This window comes from Pezoporus flaviventris, unplaced genomic scaffold, assembly GCF_033815535.1.
Source record: "Pezoporus flaviventris isolate CSIRO_AGI_PZ_B2104156 unplaced genomic scaffold, CSIRO_AGI_Pfla_v1 ptg000066l, whole genome shotgun sequence".
NCBI classification, from domain to species: Eukaryota; Metazoa; Chordata; class Aves; order Psittaciformes; family Psittacidae; genus Pezoporus; species Pezoporus flaviventris.
Genome location: NW_026892614.1, coordinates 23,916,368 through 23,940,576, shown reverse-complemented (window position 1 = coordinate 23,940,576; position 24,209 = coordinate 23,916,368).

Genomic DNA, 24,209 nt, shown 5'->3' with positions numbered 1-24,209 from the left:
AGGAGTGATTGAAAAATATATATCTGCAAACCTGGGGTTTGAATGGCCCCACATGATGTTTAAAATATAGCTTCTCTGACACACATATTCTCCAAACACAGTGAAATATTGCAGTGCATGCTGTTTTGTTCAGTGCAACAGACCTCAGGGTAGCTGTAAGAAGTGCTGTATTCTTCTATGCGGTCACATTAATCTTTGAAGCAGATTTTTAACTCAGGGTTCAAAAATGAATAATTAATTGTATAGGGAAAATGGCTTGCAGACTGTAGGGCTACAATCATATAAACTCATGCTTCTCCTTGTGGATTCTTTCACCTTAGTTATTCTACTTCAAAATGTTCAGAATTTTTATCAGCAGATATATCTTTTCCCTATCGCTATGCCATGGAGACCACATTAATTCTATAGCATACTTGTCTGTATAGACAATTGCCTACGTTTTATCTTTTAAGTAACAATACCAGCTTTCTATGTGAACTTAGGTAAGTATCTATTTCACTATCTTACACAAAAATAAGAAAAAGCAGCCTATCTAAACTGCAGCATACTTAAGAAAATATATTTTAGTCAATAAAAACTGTGTTTTGATGCTGTAGTAAAAATAACCTTGAAGAGAGAACACCAGTGATTGCTTGGTATGATGAAACAAGAAATCCGTATACAACTAAAAAACCCAACAAAGACATTTGTCTTACTTCCTTGATGTTACCCTTGAGATCTCAATAAAGTATCAATGGACAAAAGTGCAAATGTTCAGAACAGGTTTCTTTGTAACTTCTCTCAACTTTTCTGACCTTTCAGGAATCTAAGAAGAAAAAAGTTCTCATAAGAATTTTCTGTACTATACAGCAAATTTGCAATAACCTTGAAACACAGCTATCCGTTCTGTGTAATTAAATCCATTGCAAGAAGGAAATCATCAGTTTTCTTTTGCTCTAGGGGAATATTTTTTTAATATTTCCAAGCTCTAACATTTGTTTTGCATATAAAAAAATTCTTCTGGTTGAGGATAAAGTTAGTTACAACATATGTAGAAATTAGCTGAATCATCTCTCTCCTGCTGGAGAGAGTCCAGTGCAGGGCAACGAAGATGATTAAGGGAGTGGAGCATCTCCCTTATGAGGAAAGACTGAGGGAGCTGGGTCTCTATAGTTTGGAGAAGAGGAGACTGAGGGGTGACCTTTTTAGTGTGTATAAATATATAAAGGGGGAGTGTCACGAGGATGGAGCCAGGCTCTACTCAGTGGCAAACAATGATAGGACAAGGGGTAATGGGTACAAACTGGAACACAAGAGGTTCCACTTAAACTTGAGAAGAAACTTCTTCTCAGTGAGGGTGACAGAACACTGGAACAGGCTGCCCAGGGAGGTTGTGGAGTCTCCTTCCCTGGAGACATTCACAACCCGCCTGGGCACATTCCTGTGTAACATTATCTAGGTGTTCCTGCTCCGGCAGGGGGATTGGACTAGATGATCTTTCGAGGTCCCTTCCAATCTCTAGCATACTGTGATACTGTGAAATCAGGACAGAGTCTCAAAGACTGGAAAAAGACAAACATCAGGTCCATTTTCCAGCAGTAATGAGATGAATGTGGAGAGCTATAGCTGGTCAGCCTCCTATCAGTCCCTGGAAGGATTATGGAACAACTCCTCATGGAAAAAAATGTCCATGCATATGAAAAAATGTTTGGAGCAAGCAAAAGATTTAGAAGTAGTGCATTTTGCCTGACCAATCTTGCTGCTTTATGATTAGTGATAAAATGGTGGTGTTTACTTGACTTTAGCAATGGTTTTGGCACTGCCCCCACTTTGTCCTTGCAACAGAGATTGATGATATTTCAAGTGGGTGGAAAACTGGCTGGGTGGACCATGAGGCTCAAAGGGTTGTGATCAGTGCTATAAAATACAGCTGCAGCTAGTTATAAGTGACATTCCTAGGGTTGATATTGATGCCAATATTGTCTAATATAGTCAATAAAAATCTGAATACTTGGATATAATACACCCTTAGCAAGTCTGAAGACAAATACCAAACTGGGGCAATAGTGGATGTGCTGTAAGGTAAGATTGCCAGTCAGAAGGACTTCTGGAGAAGTCTGAAGAAACTGATTGGCAGGATCTTCATGGAGTTTAAGGAACATAAATGCAGAGTCTGGCATATAATGCCATAAAGCAATACAAGACTGGGACAGACTGGCTAGAAGGCAGCTCTGTGGAAGAAGACCTGAGGGACAAGAACTTGAACATGAGTCAGCAGTGAGGCCTTGCTACAGTTAGAATCATTTCATATTGCTCTATATGAGCCATCAGGTTCAGTTTTCCTTTATTTGGCCCTTGTAGAACTGCACCCAAAATATTGTGCCCAGTTTTGAGCACCTCAGAGCAAATCTAGGAGAGATTAGCAAACTAAGTAAGGGCCTGGAGCACATGGCCTGTGAGGAGAGGCTGAGGAATCTGGTCTTGTTTATATCATACAAGAAAAGACTGAAGAAAGATGCTATTGCTATCTACAACTCCCCCATAATGAATTGTAGAGAAGACTTTTTTTTGGAAGTGAACAGTCAGAAGCAATGGGCACAAATTGCAGTGTGGAAAGTTCTGGCTAGTCGTTAATAAAAGAGAGAGGGTCATCAAACACTGGAAGTGTTTTCTCAGAGAGGTTGTGAAATATCCTACCTTGGACATGCTCAAAACTCAACTTCATGTGAACTTGAGAAACCTGATTTAACTTTGAAATTGATTCTAATTTTGAAGCTGGCCTTGCCTTGACTAGGACGTTGGACTTGGTGACTCCCAGAGTTTTCTTCCAACCTTAATTATTCTATTATTCTGTGATAAAATTTGAAGTCAGATTTGTGTGTGTGTATACTTGTGGGTCACCTATGAACTGCAGCAACAGCAAAGAGAAAGATGAAAGCAATCTATTTCCACCTGTTCTTATACATCAGCTTTTTCTATGCTGTTTATCATCTGAAGTGTACTGACATGTCAGAGGCAGGGGTTGCTAACATAATGGTAACTGGTCTAGCATGGAATAGCCATTCTCCAAGCTGAGGTCAGAAACTAATGTAAAGAACCTGAGAGAGCATACAGGTGACTTTTTTGAAATGTCTGAGGAAAGCTCTTCAGTGAAGATATGAAGACTGATCTTTGATGTTTTATCTGTGTAATTGGAACAGTCCACAGACAACAAAAAGCCTTCACGGATTTCTAGACATGTACTGCGAAAAAGCAGGATATGAATAGTGGAAATGTGAGAAACTCAGCCATAAATGTGTTCAGATCTGAGGGAAGAGTTTCAATTTATTTTGTATTTAGGGAGAACAGTGTCATTCATATTCAATTTCCTTTTGTTCCAAGTCCCCCTGAGGTTGTCTGTCCAATGTAAACTCAGGGTTGCTGTTCTACCCTCCTCAAATAAATACATCTGAAAATATCACAATTTATCTGTCTGTAAATGCCTAAGTCACTTTGACTGAGTTCTCTGTATGCAGTGAAAGTCATTAGTGTAAGCAAAATATTTATATATATTTTTCATATTTGCTTTATGTTCCTTGAGGGTACATATGTTTTAAAAACCCATCTGCTTGCTGAAGTAACTTTATAGAAGAGAAGCTATGAGGGCATTTATCAGCAATATGATACATGAAGTTTAATTTGTTAATATTGGAGAAATACCCTAATGTTATTGTATTTGATGATACTGCTATTGCTAAAAGCAGTAGTATGATATTTATGTTCTACGCTATGAAGTATTCTGCCAGTTACCAAGGAATTAAAGGAAAGAAATTAAAGGAAACAACATTGTCCCAGCTGCAGGAAATGGTACCTAGATTGGAGAGTAAGCTATTTTTAAGTTCTTAGAAAGAAGTTTTCTAAAGATTTTATTGACATCTACAGCTGCCTTACCTGGAATGTATGTTTCTTCCAGGATAATATGAATGGACCTTCATATGTTTAACACTGTAAGAAGAGATTGAGAGGTGATAAATTGGAAACAGTAAGAAAACTTTTTCCTGTCATATTTACTATTACGCTGTCTGCAATGGAAATGGGGTAAGCATTACAAAATTATTTTGAGACATACTCTAAAGAATCCATCCTAAGCAATCAGCTGAATTTCAGGGGTATTTCAACCCCTTTGATAGACACATTTGCATAAGTAAGATATAATCAAGTAACACTGCTGTTGAAGTAGCCTGAGGCATCTCTTATGATGCCTTAGACTTTCTGGTTACTATGGAGATAGGTCGGGAATACAGGTCAGACTATTACATAGACATTTTTGTTTTTTCTGTGGCTGTGTGGACAGATGACAGTAGACAGCAAACAGCTTGCAAAAAGCAGCATGTCCTTTTCTTGCCATAGTTGCCTGTTTTACTTTCAGTGTAGCTCAACTTCTCTTTGCATCCATTTTGTCACCCAGTAGAAAAGTTGTGTTGCTAAATAGTGCATAGCTTTAAGACTGAGTCCTTGCAAAATCAATGTATTTCTCTATGAGTGGACACCTCCCCCTCATTTTAATCAGTGGAAAAAGAACCCTCCAACCAAAAAAAATGTCTGGGTTAACCATAGGTGGGGAAATACTGTGTATGCACATGCCAGGATTAGCAGTGTGAGGGAGGTTGAATTAGTGCAAGCTCAAGATTTAGCAAGGTAAGGTATCAAAGGCTAAAATGCAATAAATGTGGAAGAAAGGAGAGAGCAAGGACTTTTTTTTTGAGGGGGGGAACAAAAATTTGATAAGAAAACAGTGCAATTAGGACTGATTCAGGCAACATTTTTAGAAATATCATCAAATTGCAATAGAACCTGACAGTTTTTGTTAACAGAAACTGACAACTTTGGTTAACAGAATGAATATTTGCCTAATAGCGTGCAGGCCTTTAGAAATTACAATATTCCAAACAAACAAACAAACAAACAAACAAACAAACAAACAGAAAATCCATAAATATAACTTAAGGGACTGCTTGTCATAGGTTAAACTTACTCAGTCTGAGATTGCTGGGAACTGGGAAGAGTCAGAACTTTTTATGTGATTGTAGAGGATAAAAATCTCTTCCACTTCAGTAAATTATCTGTGATGTGAAAGATGCTGATTACCTCATTTAAAGTGACAAAGAGTGGTACTGGGATGCTACTGTTAGGAGGATTATACAAGACCAGCCAAGACCAGTTAAAAAGCAGCCAGTGCTCTTCTTCGAAGTGCATAATTTACAGCTCAGGAAAGCTATCTGCATAGCAATAGACTTCATTCTGAGGTTAAACTGAAGAGAAACTGTAAAGAATTAAGCTCATAGTAATTTAACTTGTGCTACATAGTTCAAGAATAAAACTAACTCTGACTAACATGATATTCTGTGTACAGCCATCCCTAAATCTTTTTCAACACATTAAGTCTTGCAGGACCGTAGACAAGTATATTCAGTGCCTTTTAAAGAATAACTTGAAATAATCAGACTTTATTAGCTACTCAGATTAGAGTAATTCTTCCATTAACAGAATTGGAGTTATCAAACTTTTTCACCTATCAAAGTAGGCTGTCACTATATATGTCAAAAATTAGAAAGCAAGGACAGCTTTATTGACAGAAGATGCTTCTGCATTATTATTTTTACCATGTAAAAGTATAAGTCTTTGAAAATCCATAGGTATTTGAATGACCAGTAGGTCATAAGATATTGTTGAAAATGCATTAACTTTTATATAAAATAATAATTTACAGACTACGACTACTACCGTTCACAGTGTTAACTAAAAAAGAATTATTACACTGCTGAGCTTACACAGATATCCATGATGGAAAATAATATGGAACAAGAAACTAAAGAGTAAAAAGTGACAAGGACTGGATTCTTGCTTTCAATTTAAGGTATTAAAACGAGTTCTATGAGACAGCAGAGAAGGACTCAGGAACAGAGACAGTAGGAAGGGCAGTCCAGACTTTTAATGAGCCGTTTGTCTCTCTTACATGTTTTATTTAAGTAGTTACTGCTAGATTGTATGAAACCACAATTGAAGCCCCTGGGAACAGAAGTATGTATGCTTTTCCTTTGGAGTGAATAGAAAAGTCCACTCAGGAAAGCAGAACTAAGAATATTCAGACCACTTCTTTCAGAAGAAGGATCAAAAGAAATGAATGAACATAAAATGCTTCTTAAATATTAAGCGGAAAAAATGTTGAAAGATCAGTTATTTCTGTAAGGAGCCTTTCAAGGAAAGTGGTGTGCATATTCTCTTATTGTGAACCACAGCTAAAAGTTATCACTAACGATACCTTAATTTTAATAAATTTCAAAGAAAAACATTTTGTTTAGCAGGCCAAAACCAATCCACAGACACAGAATTCAGGTGAGTTGATTTATTCAGATTTAATAATCTGCTGTTAGCTTTTACGTTTAGTACAAGATCCTATGAGTGCATGGCGTGGTGGGTTTAATCTACCACCAAAGATGAACTACAAGACAGGGCCAGGCCTCCCTGAGCAACCTCTGTTTTTACACAAATGTACAGCTTCTCTTCCCAGTGTGGCAGGTAGATACATTTGCTGAGCTCTGCTACAGGTGAACTACACAGGCTCTGATAGCTCTTTTGTTGTAATACAATAGAGATTCCCTCAGAAACTGTCTATTTTAGCAATTTCTAGGACTAATCCTGAATCCCACTACTTAAAAGCAGTTTTATCACTGTTACTAAATACTCAGAGCAATGAAAATCATCTCAGAAATTGGTACAGCATTCAAACTCATTCAGACATTTGCTGAGGTGAGCAGCTCCAGAGAGGAGCCTTCAAGCCTACACCACGGGGAAGCACTGCTTCCAGGAGCCTCAATTCTGAGAGGTGAAAGCCGCGGAGGGAGCCTTGAGCCCTTGACAGGAGAGCCAGGATGGGGAGCGCTTGCCTCAGGTCCAGGTCCCAGGGTCTGGGAGCTCTGCTCTGGCTGCCCCGGTGGTGGCAGCATCAGCACCAGACAGAACTGATGAGAGGGGAGGCTGCAGTGCAGAGCTCAGGGTGCAGAAAGTGCCTGCCCTGATCTTGTGAGATGAGGGTGCACAATGGGCAGGTCTGCGCTCAGTGCACCCTAATGGAGGTCCTGAGCTGCGGGACGCTGTCAATAGGCTAAAAGATGTCAGAGAAGCTGAGAGGGATCAGGACTGCTGGCTCCCGGCCCAAACTGTGCAGGGGCCTCAAGCATCCACCATAGCACATACAGAAAAGGAGGAGGCCATTAATCCGGGAAGCTGGGGACTAGTTACCAAAAAAAAAGAAAAAAAGGAAAAGGTGATTGTTCTGCTGCAGTCAGCGCTGGTGCAGGCTGACCTTGAGTACCAGGTGCAGTTGACCTTGGGTGCAGTTCTAGGCCCCACCATTTAAGAAGAACATGAAGGTCCTTGAATACATTGAAAGGAGGGCAACAAAGCTGGTGACAGGGCTGGAAGGCATGTCCTGTGAGGAGCAGCTCAGGACACTGGGTTTGTCTAGTTTGGAGAAACAAGGCTGAGGGGTGACCTCATTGTTTTCTACAGCTCTTCCCAAGGAGGTGAAATGGAGAGGGAGGTGCTAATCTCTTCTTGCTGGGATCCATTGACAAGACATGAACCACGAAATGGTTCAAAGATGTGCCAGGGTGATTTAAAGTAGACTTTAGGAAGCATTTCTTTACCTAGAGGCTGGCCAAACACTGGAAAGTCTTCCTAGAGGGGTGACCAATGCGCTGTGCCCATCACTGTTTCAGAGGCATTTGGACAACACCCTTAATAACATGCTTTAATTTTTCGCCCGTCCCGAAGTGGTCAAGCTGTTGGACTTGATAATCATTGCAGGTCTCTTCCACACCCCTGACATGAGTGAAGCTTAAAGATCAAGATCAGCCTGAAGCAGGATGTGCTCCTGAACTAAATGGTTGCAAAGGTTGTTTACGCAGGCAGCACCTGCCCATTTCCTTGTCATTTCCTCACTCCCCACCCCCCACTCCAAGCCCACCCCACCTCCATATACTTTGTTCTAAAAATGCCTGAGTTGTTTCTTTTGGAGAAACAGAGCAAAACACAAGAGCCTGGGAACAACAATGCTCCATCAGGAGTCCACCTGGCCCCATGCTCTCTCTCTGGTGGCACCCCATATGTGTCTAAAGGTGGGTATATGAGCAGTGCAGGTCTCCTTCTGTCAGCGTCCAGAGAGTGTTCGTAGGCCTCAGTGCCTGGAACTGGCCCCGCTTGGGACCTGCACTGCAGACAGGCCCTCATACCTCCATCAGCTTGTCACGCAGAACTATATCCATAACATGTCATAGCTGCTCTGTTCTATTCCTCTTCGTTCCGTTCCATTCCATTCCATTTCATTCCAATCCTTTCTATTCCATTCCCTGCATTCACAGTGAGAGGTATAATGATGAGACCATTATTTAACTGAAATGTCAAGGGTTTTTCAGCACCAAAGACACAAATCAGAAAGGTTACAGGTGGAAAGAGTATTTTATTTATTTAGAACTCAATTTAATTTAATTTACTTTAGTTAATTTTAGCCTACTCTAGTTTACTTTGGATTATGTGTTCTTTCTCTAAACCTTCCAGAGCTGATTCTCACAAGCATTAACCTGATGAGCTTGCGTAGCCAGCTACAGGCTGATGCATCGTTCAATTTAGCTGGAAAAAACATCCCTTGCAGCCTGACAAAGAAAGCCGGGGCAGGAGCGGTGCTGTGGTGGTGCGAGGGCAGAGGAAGAGCCCAGCCAGAATGGGCCGGGGCAGACCTGACTCGGGGTGGTGCTCAGTGCTACAGAGGACAGAAGGGGGCCACACTGGGGCCATTCTGGGAGTCCCAGGGCCATGCTGGGGCCACCCTGGGAGTGCAGAAGGCTGCCTCCCCCTGGATGCGGGGCACGAGGGCCATCTGCGTGGAGCACACGCAGCTTCCTTTGGGCTACCATAACCCAAAGGGGCCCCATGAAAGGGCTGTGCTCGGCTGTGGAGGAAGGCAAAAAAACCCAGGGACTCTTGCTAGTCCAGCCTGGGGAGAAAAAAAGCCCTTTCCCCCAGCAAGCTGCAGGACACAAGGGGCCATGTTTGCGGTGCATGAGCACCAGGTGACAACACAGAGCACCAGGACCAGAGGAGCCCTGACAAGTGGTCATGCTCGGTGCTCAGAGGAAGGCAAAAAAACCCCAGGGACGGGTACCAATCTGCCCCGGGGGAAAATTCCTTCCTGACCCCAGTGCTGACAGATCAGCTACTCCCTGAGCATGTGAGCAAGACCTGCTCCGGGTCCACGGGCTGGTTTTTCTGCCTCCACCTGGAGCCCTCTCAGGGGCTTCCAACAACAACAAAATGCCAGTGGCCTGATCAACCCTGGTGGTAGGAATCCTTTGTGCCTGGCAGTGGTGGAGGGCACTGGGCTATCTGTGGACCTGATTTCTTATGGCTACTGCCACTGTCTTCCCAAAAGATGAGGACGGCGATCTCCCTGAAGACTGAAGCAGGATTTCCATCTATCCAATAAGCTGTGAGTGTGGTCCCTCCAGGAGCCAGAATTGCAGCAGAGAACCTCCAGCAGCTTCGGGCAGTCTTCCTTCCTCAGCCCCTCCAAGTAGAATCATAGAATCATAGAATAGTTAGGGTTGGAAAGAGCCTTAAGATCATCTAGTTCCAACCCCCCTGACATGGGCAGGGACACCTCACACTAAACCATGTCACCCAAGGCTCTGTCCAACCTGGCCTTGTACACCGCCAGGGATGGAGCATTCACAACTTCCCTGGGCAACCTATTCCAGTGCCTCACCACCCTTACAGTAAAGAACTTCTTCCTTATATCCAATCTAAGCTTCCTCTGCTTAAGTTTGAACCTGTTACCCCTTGTCCTGTCACTACAGTCCCTCCAGCCCCCTTCAGATTCTGGAAGGCTGCTATGAGGTCTCCACGCAGCCTTGTCTTCTCCAGGCTGAACAGCCCCAACTTTCTCAGCCTATCTTCATACGGGAGGTGCTCCAGTCCCCTGATCAAGGACGTTGTGCTGGACAGTGTCGAATGCTTTGCACAAGTCCAGGTAGATGACATCAGCTGCTCTACCCCTGTCTATCAGTTCTGTAGCCCCATCATAGAAGGCCACCAAATTGGTCAGGCAGGATTTCCCCTTAGTGAAGCCATGCTGGCTGTCACCAAGCACCTTGTTGTTTTTCATGTGCCTTAGCATGCCTTCCAGGAGAATCTGCTCCAAGATTTTGCCAGGCTCAGAGGTGAGACTGATGGTCTGTAATTCCCTGGGTCGTCCATTTTCCCCTTCTTGAAAATGAGGCTATATTTCCCTTTTTCCAGTGATTGGGAGCTTCATGTGACTGCCATGATTTTTCAAGTAATTCCACCAGTGCCTCAAGGAATTGCACTTGGGTGCCTTCAGGCTGCCAGCTCTGTCCTGGTGGCAGTGCCCATCACTCTGGCAGTGGGGCACAGAAGGATGCTGCCTTATACTGCCCCAGAGCATTGGGATGGTGCATTGGTGGATGCTAGCACTATGACACGGGGGTGATAGGGCCCCCCCAGCCCTGCCCACTGCAGCCCTGCTGCTGCTGCCCCTTTGCTCAGCATCCCTTGGAGAAAGGCCTTAGAGGAATTGTCCCTGAGGCAGTGCCTGTGCCCAGGAACCCCGGGGGGATGTCCTTGCTCATGGCAGCCACAGACTGGGCACCACTGCGGGGTGTCCCTGTAAATTAATCTGTATGTTCAGACTGTATCAATAAAGGTGTTTATACCACATACAGTCATTTGAGTCTGGCTATCCCAGATGTGACAGAACTTTGCAGAAAATTAGAGCACATACAGGATTTCCTCACCATTCCTTATCAATACACCAAGTGGCATTTGCTACTACACTGCTTCTGGAGAGGTCTTCTTCTTGGAAAGAAGCAGAATTTAAGAAATCTCTTCTGCTTTTTTTACAAAGGGCATTCAGATTGTTGCTTGTGTTTATTAACATTCATGTGTCTCGTTTGGGACTTTACCTCTTGTATTACTACTTGAATGCAACACTTCACTGACTGCTGCCTGATTCCATGTTCTTGATAGCTCAGTAAAGTGTTTTGATCCCAATTCAGTTTAAAAGCGTGGACTGAGAAACTTTTCCCTGCAACACTGCAACAGAACAAGTAGCTGACTCAGTTGTGTAGAACAGTTTTAAAACCCTCAGCTCATCATCATGTAAGGGGGCACAGCTTTAGAGATTGGCAGCAAATCCCCGCAGCACATTTGTTCAAATCCTTGAAATACAGAATGACTGCTGTTCTCTCTCCCATAGGCTTATTTCCTGAGTGGTCCGCTGGGGGGGAAAGGGGAAAGTCACTGAGTTTGTTATTGATTTATTGTGTGGTGTCTCTGCCCATGACAGGGGGTTTGGAACTAGATGATCTTAAGGTCCTTTCCAACCTTAACTATTCTATGATTCTATTGTCGAAGTAAACTTTAAAGTAGAAATAATATTTCAAATCATTTTAAAATACAACTCTTGAAACAAGTCCAGCCACAAATGATAGCCACAGGTTTGGTACTACAGAACAGTATCCATAAAATTAAAGCCTTCTTTTCTTCAAAAAATTAGTTTCTGAAGTATTAACATTTTTTTCCTTTTGAAGATAGCTTTTTCAGCCACAGCTTTTTAAAATTAATAATTAATAATGCATGAAATTACTTATCCCCCCACTAGACTAAGAAAAAGTCAAATCATACTGCAAATTCACCTAAGCACTCTTCACATTTCAATTCAGTTCCACAGCGGAAATGAGATGGAAATGTTTGGGGAATGAGGTTTTCTATTTTAATTCATCTTATAATAGAGAACAATTGAAGAACTGTGTTCAGTTATCTGTGTTTACAGTATTGCCCTATCAATGAGTTTAAGAATATCAGAGTGCAAAAAAAAAAAATACATTTTGTCACAGTTTATTAAAGGACTTAAACAAAAAGCTGCCAAATCCCCAAAAGAGACAATCTTGAGTTCCCAGAAGGTAATACATTTTTTTTCCAATTAATTTTGCTTCACTACTTTCCTGGCATGGAAGGCCTAGCACTGAGGGCAGTTTGGTCTCACACTGCTACAGAGAAAGATGTCTTTGAGAAACCTCATGTAGAATCACATGCTAAAATGCAGCTTGGTCTTCTGTTTCCAGCTCTCTGTGACATCCTGTCCTTATTGAGATGTGAAGGTGGTCACTTCCTTGGAAAAGCTAAAGCAAATAGGTACAGCAAAAAGTGAAAATCATCAAAAGCTCTTGGTAGCTGTAAAAAGTAAAACTTCTTATTCTCCAAAGCAGTAAAAATCTTAAGTTTCCTAAAACTTCCTTAATAAGTTTATATTTAAGTTAGAGCAACAAAATTCCATGCTGCCATATCCTTGAGTGACTAAAGCTTGTGACTTGTAAACACAATATCTGGTTCAGTTAAGTAGAAGATAGCCATAAAGCTGGTATTTCTTGAAGAAACTTGTTCATGAAATAATGTATAATATAATGCATATGTTTCAAGGCATGTAGCTGAAAGCTGATAACTATGAACTGGTTGCTGTGAAGAAAGTTTTTCATTCAAATCACATTAGCAGATGTAAACAGGAGTTGGTAACAATACCATACAGGTCTGGTGGATTCCCTCAGTCTTCACTAGTGCCAAATTTACAATCCTATTCCAAGGAAAATATTCTTACTGAAATCAGTGGAAATATTGTTTTAATAATTTCTTGGTGAAGATTCTTTATTTTGACTTCAGGCATGTAAGACAGGTGAATTCCTGTGGGACTGAGATTAATATCTTACAGACTGATGAATTATTTAGAAGTGAAAATGTGGGAGATCAAGGACTGCACGGTATTTTAAAAGTAGCCATGGAAAGGAACTCAATTCCTTTCCAATTAAAGTAAAAAAAATTGTAAGTCTCATAGCTACAGTTGCCTAAACCCGCTAATCTAACTCTTACCAGTGAATTAACAAAGACTTAGAAAATCTGGTTTGGTTTGCAGATGTATTGCTATGTTTACGTTTTTGCTCTGTTTTTTCCCTAAGCCTTGTATGAGTCAGATTGGAACAGTGCTACCATTTAGTCTTTTCTAAATAATTCAAGATCTAACTACACATATCTGTCCCCTGTGAGAGACAGGTTTTGGAACATACAGTTCATCTGCTATTGGAGGGAATGAGTAACTTGCCATTGTATTTCTTTATTATCAGACTCTGAACAAATATGTTGCTTAACTTTCTCTATGGGTTATCTGCTACGGTAATTTTGAGAAGGTATGAAATTGCTTGGCATTGTAACAGTTACGAATGCATAGCAATAATGCTGAAAAGGCTGGGGCATACAATTTAGTATCTCACAGTGACTGACACCATAGTTTCCTTTCTGTTGAGATCTGATTTTTTATTTGTCATAACCAATAATAAATAGCTTTGTTAGAACCGAGGATCTAGACAAGGTTGGAGTGGACATGAGCTGCCAAAGTAATCTTTGCATGATTGGCTTCACCTTAATCACTTAATCCAGTTTCCCCCCTATCCTGGAAAGCAAGCAGCACAGGATAAAGGTACAATATACCAAACATGTGAACTGCTGTGCAATTCTACTGACAACAGAAACATTGGACCAGCAAATATATAAGGACCTGACTTACTTTCTAGCCTTTTTATCAAGATGCGGCAGAAGAATGAAATATGATTTCCTATGCTTTTAGAGTCTTTGCTTTCAAGCCTAAGTAGTGTCAAAAAAAATGAGTAAAGAATAAACATGTTATGGAAAACTTCCTAAGGTAGACAGAAAAAAATTACCCTAAATACAATCCACTGGAAGAAGGTGTATTCAGTGATAGTGGCAAACTTAATTACTCTGACTTTAGGTATAATGGAATGTGGAGAGGGAATGAATACCTTTGCTGTCTTTTGAAACCCTTTGTACGTTTCTAAATCATATACTAGTTGTTGAAAGAAGCTACTGGGATCTTTCACCCAGAATATGCTGGAACACAAGAAAATGAGTTTTGTTATTAATCTCTAACTCTAAAAGAAAATGGGTTTTCATGCTATATACTGTGTGTATTCATGTGTATACGTATGAACATTTCAGGGAAGCTGTTTGCTTCCACACAGCTGACTGTGGTGTGTCATTGACATAGACTCAGTCTGCCATGTCGGGGCCTGCACATACAGGAAGTTTGGTTTCCATTCTTCTCATTTCTATGGGGTGCCATGCAGCCTGCTTCCCAGAATCCCTCCAGACTAACAAAGGCACTGTAGAGCATAAACTGCAGACTTCATTCTATGACTGCAGCAGCTCTGATGCAGAGCTGATGACATCTCTGTTGAACTGTATATAGACCTACTGGACATACTTCTGTCTGAGAAAGAGGATATAGTTAAGGGCTTAAGTCATCATTACTGTGACTATTTCAGTTCTGGTCAGCTAGAGATCCTGAGCCAGAGAGATGAAGTCAGAGTGGTGGGACAATTCATCTCAAAAGCAGGGGACACAGCACTGTGAGAAATTATTTTGGTTGCTGGTTGAAATGAACTAGACTATCTTTCAAGGCCAGGTTGGACGAAGCCTTGGGTGGTATGGTTTAGTGTGAGGTGTCCCTGCCCATGGGAGGGGGGTTGGAACTAGATGATCTTAAGGTCCTTTCCAACCCTAACTATTCTATTCTATGATTTTATTCTATGATTCTGTCTGTCATGGGTTAATTACATAGGTTTAACTCCTGTTGAATGAAACTGCAGAAGCCTATACTTTTGTGAAAGAGGAATGTTATTGCCCTATGAACCCTTTCAGCTTGCAGTTCCTGCCAGTCAGTGGAATTTGGAATGGGAATGTCCATCATAAGCAAAGTTATGATCAATGTCTCCAAAACTGTTGTCCAAAGATGCTTTAAAATACTCTTTGGAAACTACAAGTGGAAGGGATCAAGAAACTCACAGAATCTTTCCCTCTCCACTCTTACAAATAACAGCATACATATTGCTTTGCAGTAACCATCCAGTTGCTGCATTCTGGGCATGACAAACCTTAAATTAATGTTAAGAATTCCACCCATCCTTTAAAAATACACAAATAAAAGAATATGTTAAAGCTATGCTAGCAGTGCTGACTATTGCCCTAGAAAAAAAGAGATTGAAATGGATAATGAAATAGAAAGGTCATACTGCAGAAATTATTTGCTTCACAGGTAGCTATCCATGAAAATGGAGAATCTCACTTTTAAATTAATACGGGTTCAACTTCCAACTATTGGCTCCTTGCCAGAATAAACTGCCTTTCAGGACTTTATAATTTCTCTCTGTGAAGAAAGAAATAAACTACAATTGTGTCTCATTAATATTCTCTTTGATAATCTAAATTATACCAAACTAATTAATATTTTTTGTAATAAATATTAAGCAATTTCTTCTCTTCTTCTTTTCAATGTCCTTTTAAAAATATGGATATCCATGCTGAATACACCATTACAGAATTAGTCTCATCAACACAATAAACACAACTTATGCATATTTTAATCAAAACTTCCCTGGTTGTCTGAAGAAGAATCACATTATTTAATTTTATTTTTTTTTTTTCATATGAGGCTTATTAAGTGGCTTCTCTTTTAGGATTTCAAAATCTTCATCGAGGTCACTGTTTTCTCTTTTCTTTCATTGTTGTGATTTATGCTCCTTCTTTCTAAATTATAACTTTGTATTTTGTGGAACTAAGCCAGTTACAGTTTTCTGAGTGGGCACTGTTTATGCAGAATTAACTTTGTAAGTGAATCATCATAATCACGTTTCCTGTTCTGGTAATTTCATGTCACTAGTAATAATATTTCTGCAGCAATTTTTGTATAAATTCTTCTTTTCATCACAGAATTACAGAATCATTATGATTGGAAGGGACCCTTGGAGATCATTCAGTCCAACCCCCTGCCAAGGCAAGGCCACCTACAGCAGGTTATACAGGAACACATCCTGGTGGGTTTTGAATGTCTCCAGAGAAGGAGACTCCACAAAGCCCCCTGGCCAGCCCATTCAGTGGTCTGCCACCCTCAATATAAAGAAGTTCTTCCTCATGTTGAGGAAGATGTGCTTATGTTCCTCAAAACCTTCATGTGTCTAATGTGGAGGATGCTGAACTGACCTCTTTACATATGTTAAAAAAAATCTCATGTTGCTAGAGAAAGGTGAGGTGGAAGAAACTCTTTTTGCATGACTCAGGACCTGCCCTGGTGGCAATACAATACCTATTGACACTAATGCTGTGTAATGTAGAGTAGGCACCAATATTCCTTTCACTGTAGAAAGTATCACAGATATCACACTACAGGATAATGGTAATAGGAGATGCACAGAAAGTAGACTGCAGATCTCAAGTAGGAGTAGTCAGGCAGTTATGAACAGATTTGCCTCTGTAAGCGACCTCTAGAAGTTTAAACTCTTGAGGAGATGATTTAAATTCCTTCTAATTTAAAATGCTGATGTATGTGAATGAATTCAAGAGGGAACATTATTCCAGCTTTACAGCATAATATCTTAGTGATTCTAAATGTAATATGTTCTTCAAGGTTATGCAGAAGCTAAATATCTATATTCTGTGGCTGTGCACCTTCAAATGGAAGTTATACACTTCAGCAGGGAACTTAGGTGACCTTTCAGCATGTTGTTTTAGTGATCTCTTCTCTAATGGTTCTTATACCTTTATGAAAAAGTCATGTACACCTTTGGTAAAATGATGGTCTCACTTAGATGGAAACCTAAGAATTTTCTGTGGAAAACTAACTGAGGGAAACTTTGTACTTGGGTGACTACTTTCAAGGAGGTCTCTTTATAGCTTGTCCTGGGTTCAGCAGTAGCAGTCATGTTTTTCCTTTGTGGTAGCTGGTGCGGTGCTGTGTTTTGACTTCCAGCCTGGGAACAGTGTTGGTGAAGCTGATGTTTTCGGTTGTTGCTAAGTGATGTTTACCCTGACCAAGGACTTTGTGAGGCTCATGCTCTGCCAGAGAGGAGGGGAAGCCGTGAGGAAGCAGAGATGGGGCACCTGACCCAGACTAGCCAAAGAGGTATTCCATACCACAGCACGTCATGCCCAGGGTGGGGGGTAACTGGGAGTTACCCGGAAGGACACGGGCTTCCGGGTGGGACTCGTTTCTTGGCCGGTGGTATCGTATTCTCTTCCCTTGTTATTTTCTCTTATCATTGTTGTCATTGGTAGTAGCGGTGGTGATTTGTGTTGTACATTGATTGCTGGACTGTTCTTGTCTCAGCCCGTGGGAGTTGCACTCTTTCGATCCTCCTCCCCGTTCCTCCGGGAGTGGGGAAAGGGAGAGGCCCGGTGGGGGGGGGGGGGGGGGCCTCGATTGTTGTCAGCCCGGCACCACTCACTGGGAGTGAGTGAACAAGTTGCCTGACTGGGTTTAAACCACGACATAGCTGAAGAAGAAAACTAGAGTAGTGCCCAAGCCAAAAAATAAAGAAGTTCATTCACATGAATTAATTTCTGCCTGTCTTGCATTTGCCTCTTAGGTGAGACAAATCTTAGTTCAGAAGACCTGCTCCAAACCTACAGACTTGAAACAAAAGGCACTGAGATACTACATGATGTGAAAAAGTATGGTCATATGTGCCACTACAGTTCTATCATCCCCAGTGTAAGCTTGGCTTATACATATATTTTACAACATATTGCTACAATAAATTATTCTTTATAACTCAAGTACATAAGCCTTCCAGTTTTTTCTTTATGCCTTCTAGGTTCATCTTAATTTTTTTCTCATTTCTACTCTTAAGTCCTTTACAGTGGGAAATTGGAAATCATATAAAAATCAAGTCCTGAAAGATCAGAGAAAGACCAATTTTAATGAAAACAAAATTAAGAAAGTTCTTGTCCTAGAAAATAGGGTGTGATTTGGGATTGAAGGCCAGGCATTCTAGATCCCATTGAGCTTATTATAACAGCAGATATTACCAAAAGGAAGGTTAGAAGGAGGATTCTCTAGAAGCTGGAGATGAGAGACTAGCAAATGCTACTTGATGTTTCAGGAATTCACTGAGAGAATATATCCCTCTGCTTCATAAAACAGCCCAATGGTATACTTGTTCTAGTCATTAGTTGGCCAGCCACATAGATACACAGCCATTAAACCTGATTGGAGAGACATTTGGCATGGCTAGCTGTTGCCGCGGTAAGTTCTGATTACACTTGCATTGCAACTGCTACACTGTATTTCTAGCCACATGTGCCTTTTCTGTGGGCTCATCACACAAAATGAACTATGTGCAATAGAGTAAAAGATAAGAAGGTACTGAAACAATTGTGGGGCCAATTTAGTGCACAAATCCTTCCTTTTTCTTCCATTTTTCATTTCATTCTTTTCAAGTGTTCATCTCACTGTGAAGCAATTTCTTTTTCAGAGATCTCATTACTTTGTGTTCAGTACTCATAGTTTTTTAAATTGAAAATAGACCCTGATTATGATAAGAGTTTAGATCAGAAACTGAATCAATTTGGGCAAAAAAATATTTCTACTAGTTCAAATATATATTGAAATTCACATGAAATGAAATAGAAAGAGGGTTGAAACCCCCTACATTTCCTCTTTATAGTCTACTTGCTTTTTATGGAAGCCCAAACAAAAAGCAGAAGGCATGTTTCTGTTTAGTTACAGTCTTCAACAGGAAGACACCCACTGAAGACCTGAGTGTTAAATTGCAGCAGAAAAGAACTGCAAGTTTGGGTACTGTTTTATTGTATCAGCTTTCAATACACAGATGGAATAAAATAGATGTTTTCTCTTGTTTTAAAATCTTGCCTAGTGATAAAGTCTCTGAATTACCTGACAAACACAGAGGAGTTCATGCTTTGGGAAGTGACATTTGGTCAATGAGCATCCTTAGCAAAGCTCAATCAAGCACATGAACTACATGTTCCTCCAAAGCTAAGGCATGTGTTTTCCAAAGAGTCATGAAAGCTGGGGTCCTGGACTATGGTATCAGATACCAGAAAGCATCCTGAGATGTCCATTGGAGTAAACCTTAGCAGTGCCTCCTCAGAATGCTGTAAGAGTGGGGTGAAAAAGCTTAAATGAATACAATATTCATGCCCATGGAACCCATATTCAGTTTTCACTTTTCTGACTTCTAATTACTCTGCAGGGGAGAAGAATCTAAAATATTAATAGATGTTGCATTTTCACACTGTTGGACCTGTTGAACTCTAATTTTTTACTCTCCTGATAACAATGATTCAGACATGGCAGCTGTAATCATGAAGGCATAGCTTCAGATATGCTCTCCTCTGACCTGCCCATGTTACTGAATTCAAATAACCAAAGCAGTACAGGGAATGTTTCCTCCAATATATTCTCTCTGGTTACAGGAAACTAATAATAATTAGGAAGCAGCAACAAGCACTTGTCTCTCCTACAACTCCAGCATTGACAAGAAGACATCAGGTTTCAGGGGGATGTCAGATCAGAGAAAAAGCAGAGTAATACCAGTGTTCCTAAAAAGTAATCTTTGCAGCAACTCCTATACTCCAGAGATCAGAGCACTTAATAAAATAACATCCAACTCTAAAGCAGTAAAAACTAAAACTAAACAAAAAAAAAGACAAGAAAGTCTGAACTTTCAACATGAGACCTGATCTATAGTGGAAAAATCTCTAGGGCTAATTACTCAGTCCATAGATGTAGGGAGATCTTGTTAATTTATTAAAAGTAACAAGCTTACCTGGGTTCATCTGCTTTCAGTTGGTCAGTTTTCCAGAAGCGGAGTTCCTTCTCTGTGATGGCTCTTCAGAGGTGCTGTCTTTTATATCTCTTTTTCTCCACAAAGCAAGCCAATTGGAGCTCTTGCAGCAAGCAGTCAAAAATAACGTCACCTGCAAATCAGAAGAGTTTTGAAGACAAGGACAAAATACAAAGGGGAGGTCAAGCATTCCAAGTGATTCTTGAGAAAAAAAAGCAGTAACATCTTAGGTATAGTCTTATGTGCCAGAAGGTAGTTCTGCTATTCAGAAAGATTTTAATAGGGTGTAGAATTTGTCCGACAGGAACTTTATGAAGTTCAATGAAGGCAAATGCAGAACGGAGCACCTGGGACAGAATAATCCCCTGTAGCAGAACAGGCTAGGCACTGGCCATATGGAAAATTATTTTGCAGAAAAGCTGCAAATGCTGATGAACAGCAAGTTAAGGATGGGTCAGAAGTGTATTCTTGCAATGAAGAAAATTAACTTTATACTGAGCCATACCAAAAAATAATGTAGACAGCAAGTTGAGGGAATTGATTTGTCTGCTTCATTCAGCATTTGTACAACTGAAAAAGTCTGGCTCTGACTTGTCAGTAGCCCAATAAGTAGTAGAAAGCAGTAAGAAGATCCCTTTTCAGACTTCTCTTTGAAGTGAAGTACTATCCTTTCGTACATCATGTGTCCCCCACCTTGGGGGTCCTCCATTGGACTTGCTTATTACTAGGAAGTCCAAACTGGACATAAGGCTCCAGATGCAGTTGTACAAATGCTGAATGAAGTATGAGAGGTGTTGGACACAAGGTGCAACAATGGAAATTCAGTAGATACTTTTTCACACCTTGAATGTGTCCCTAACCTTGCAACTGGCCCTCCTTTGGATCAAACGGTCCCCAGACTTCCAGACTTTTCTATTCTACTTACATTTTTACTAAATTTACTCTGTGATTCTCTTTTGTTACAAAGAAGAATTTTATATTCTGGATAGTATTCCTGGTGTTACAATAAACACAACCATAAAATGTTTTTATCATTCCTCATAGATACATGAAGAGCTTTATCTTTTTTGAGATCAAATAAGCCCTGATAAATGGGATTGAAAAGTTTTCAAAACACAAAAAAAAGAGAAAGTTGCCCAAAGCACATGGTTGGAAGGAGGAACCTCTGAAATATCTAAGGAAGTTGGTACGTAGGACTGTGAATAGAATAGGCAACTATGTATTTGTTTCTGAAAGCTACAGTGAAAGAAAGATTCCTAAAAAAGGAACTTCAACATGTTTTCTTGGAAAATATGACCAGAATATGACTGAATAATTTGTACACCATACTGTCAGAGCTGAATCAAAGAGAGTAAGAAATGTGTGGAAAGTTGTACCTCTCTATCCAGTAGTTCAGCCAATTCTGGAACTCTAAATGAGTGCCTCAAGTCACCTTTTGTTCACAGGTAAAAATCTCATCAGTTTTGAGTTGTGCTCAGGGAATACTAAATCAGAATTTAGCGTCAGAGTCCTGTGTCATGGTTTAAATCCAGCTGGTAACTCAGCACCCACAGCTGTTTGCTAACCCCCTTCATGGGTTAGTGTGTGGTGCCCCTGCCCATGGCAGGCCGGTTGGAATTAAGATGATCTTGAGGTCCTTTCCAACCCTAAGTGTTCCGTGATTCTATGAAACCAGGACACCCTGGCATCTCCATACAGGTATGTGAATGTAAAATACAGGCAGTGTTTAAAACATGACTAATAATATCTGATTGTCTTCAGTCATGTGAAAATCAGACAGGCTAATAGCTACTGTCACTCTTTTCTCATAGGCAATAATTTAAACAGCTGGAAAATATCTTCCATTTCCACCTTACTTGCCCTTCCAAACCCTAGAATCATCTGAAGGAATGAAGATGCATTCAGCAGGAGGATGCATTCAGAAAATTCTCCACCTGAATTCTCACCACCTGACAGATTTATGTTAGAGATTGAAAGGTATGAAAAATAGATTATTAAAAGAAGAATATTTTGTGCTTTCCGAATGGGATTAAGGCTTAATAAACCTGAAGTCTGAACACAAATTCAAGGTGCTTGATACTTTCAAGGTATTCACCTCAGTCATTCCTCTTTACAGCATAATCAGAGTGTTTATCTATACAGCCAGAAGAAACCAATTTATTAACAGCAAGAAACTCCGAAATACCACAAAAGATTAGCCAACCTGTGATGCAGCAGAGTAATTCAGTTCTGTGTAGAACTATGACTGTAAACTGTAAAAGGAAAGGGAGTAACCCATTGTTCTAAAAGTCTCTTCAATGATTTTTCATAAATACAATGGCAAAATTGGTGTGAATTTTTTTCTTTTCTTGTTTTTTTTCAAGACAGATACAGTTAATTAAAGAAGTATTTTTCTTCAGCATTGTTTACATAAGTTTCCTATCTATCATGCTATGCATTAAAAAAATATAGATTTTTTTTTCTGATATGTGTAAGTAATTTTTTAAATCAATTGTAAAAATATGTACCTTAGTCAAGGCTCATTTCAGCAATTTCTAGGACTGTTATGAAGTCTGGAAAATCCCATCACAACAAAAAGGATATGATGTGCGGATAGACTTCACAACTCATTAAAGTTGTAAAGTAGGTATGTTTTTTATTCAGCGCTGAAGCACATGGGGGATAACTCCTCCAAAAGCATGCACACCTCAGCTTTGTTTCCCCTTTACATTTATCCTCTAAAGTTATACATATGCATAAAGTTGCACAACACACGTATTATAATGAGCTAAGAAGTCTTTTGCGCCTGTGCAGTGCCTCCTAGTGGACGTGAGCGAGGGTCTCGAGATGAAGTAAATGAGTCTTCCTTGAGCTTGAATTTTTCACCTCTGGTTGTTATGCATGCTCCCTGGAGCCTTGGTCTTTGTCCAAAGCACAGAGCCAATTTCAGCCAGCCTAGGCGTCCAAAGGACAGGAATCAAGTCATGGTCCCTGCTTCTTAGCAATAGCTATGTCCTTATATCTAGTTCTAGCATACATGGAGGCATCCAAAGGACAGGAATCAAGACATGGTCCCTACTTCTTGACAATAACTATGTCCTTGTATCTTGTCCTAGCATAATCATGAGTGAGCAATGACATTGTTAAGCAAGCATCCTGATCTATCCCCTTGTACATTGCAAGTAGAATAAGCATGAGCAAGCAGTAACATTGCTAAGTAAGTGGTTTGACCTATCCCCTTGTACATTGTAAATACCATGCACCATAAGCATGAGCAAGCAATAACATTGTTAAGCAAGTGGCTCAACCCTAACCCCCCTGTACATTTGTTAACCCTTTGAATCAGATCTTCCTTTCTACCATAAGTTAAAGCAGGAATTTTCACAGAAGAAAGGACATCCACTATACTCTGGATTGTTAGATGAACCATTCTGCATATTTTGTTCCCCTATGTATGAGTATTTCATAGAATCATAGAATCATAGAATCGTTACAGTTGGAAAGGACCTTAAGATCATGTGGTTCCAACCCCCCTGCCGTGGGCAGGGACACCTTAACACTAAATCATATCACCCAAGGCCTCGTCCAACCTGGTCTTGAACACTGCCAGGGATATTTATAGAATCATAGAATGGTTAGGGTTGGAAGAAGCCTTAAAATTCATCTGCTGTGGACAGAGACACCCTCCATTAGACCAGGTTGCTCAAAGCACCATCCAGCCTGGCCTTGAACACCTCCAGGGATGGTGCAGCTGCAACTTCTCTGGGCAACCTGTGTCAGTGTCTCACCACTCTCATAGTGAAGAATTTTTTGCAAATATCTAAATCTCCCCTCTGTCTGCTTAAAGCCATTACTCATTGTCCTGTCATATATGCCCTTGTAAAAAGCCCTTCCTCAGATTTCTTGTGTAAGGCCATACTTTTGGATATAAGAAAAAAAAAAACATTGATATATAGTGAACTCAGAGATAAATCACAGCACTTTTATAGTATTCAGAAGCACAGGACACACATTCTGTTTTCTGCTGATTTTTATGACCTCAGCACCAGTGAGATCAAATCATTCAGTTTCCACACAAGCAATCTCCCACCCCAGCTCTTGTGAACCCTCCAAAATATGTCACACAGGCAGCTGAGTCTCTGTATGCATGTCCTTTACAACCTTCTTATATCATAGACAATTTTCCTTTGAAACCACCTGTACCACTCCCCTTCTCAGCTCTGTCCACCCACCACTCTGGGCTCAGACAAGGCGCTGTCCTGAAGGGAAGGCAGCAGGTCAGAGCAGCAGGAAACATTACAGCGCCTGTGTGGCTCCTGCTCCAGACCTCCACACTTTTTTCCAAGCTCATGATACAGCTGTCTGCGTCCAAGGTGGTGGTAGGAGAAGGTCTGCCAGCCTGCCTTCTGCTGCTGTGCTTAGCTTCAGCAGTCTGGGGAATGAAGGGGTGCATGGCTGTCCCTGCTAATATTGTATTTTTCCCTATCT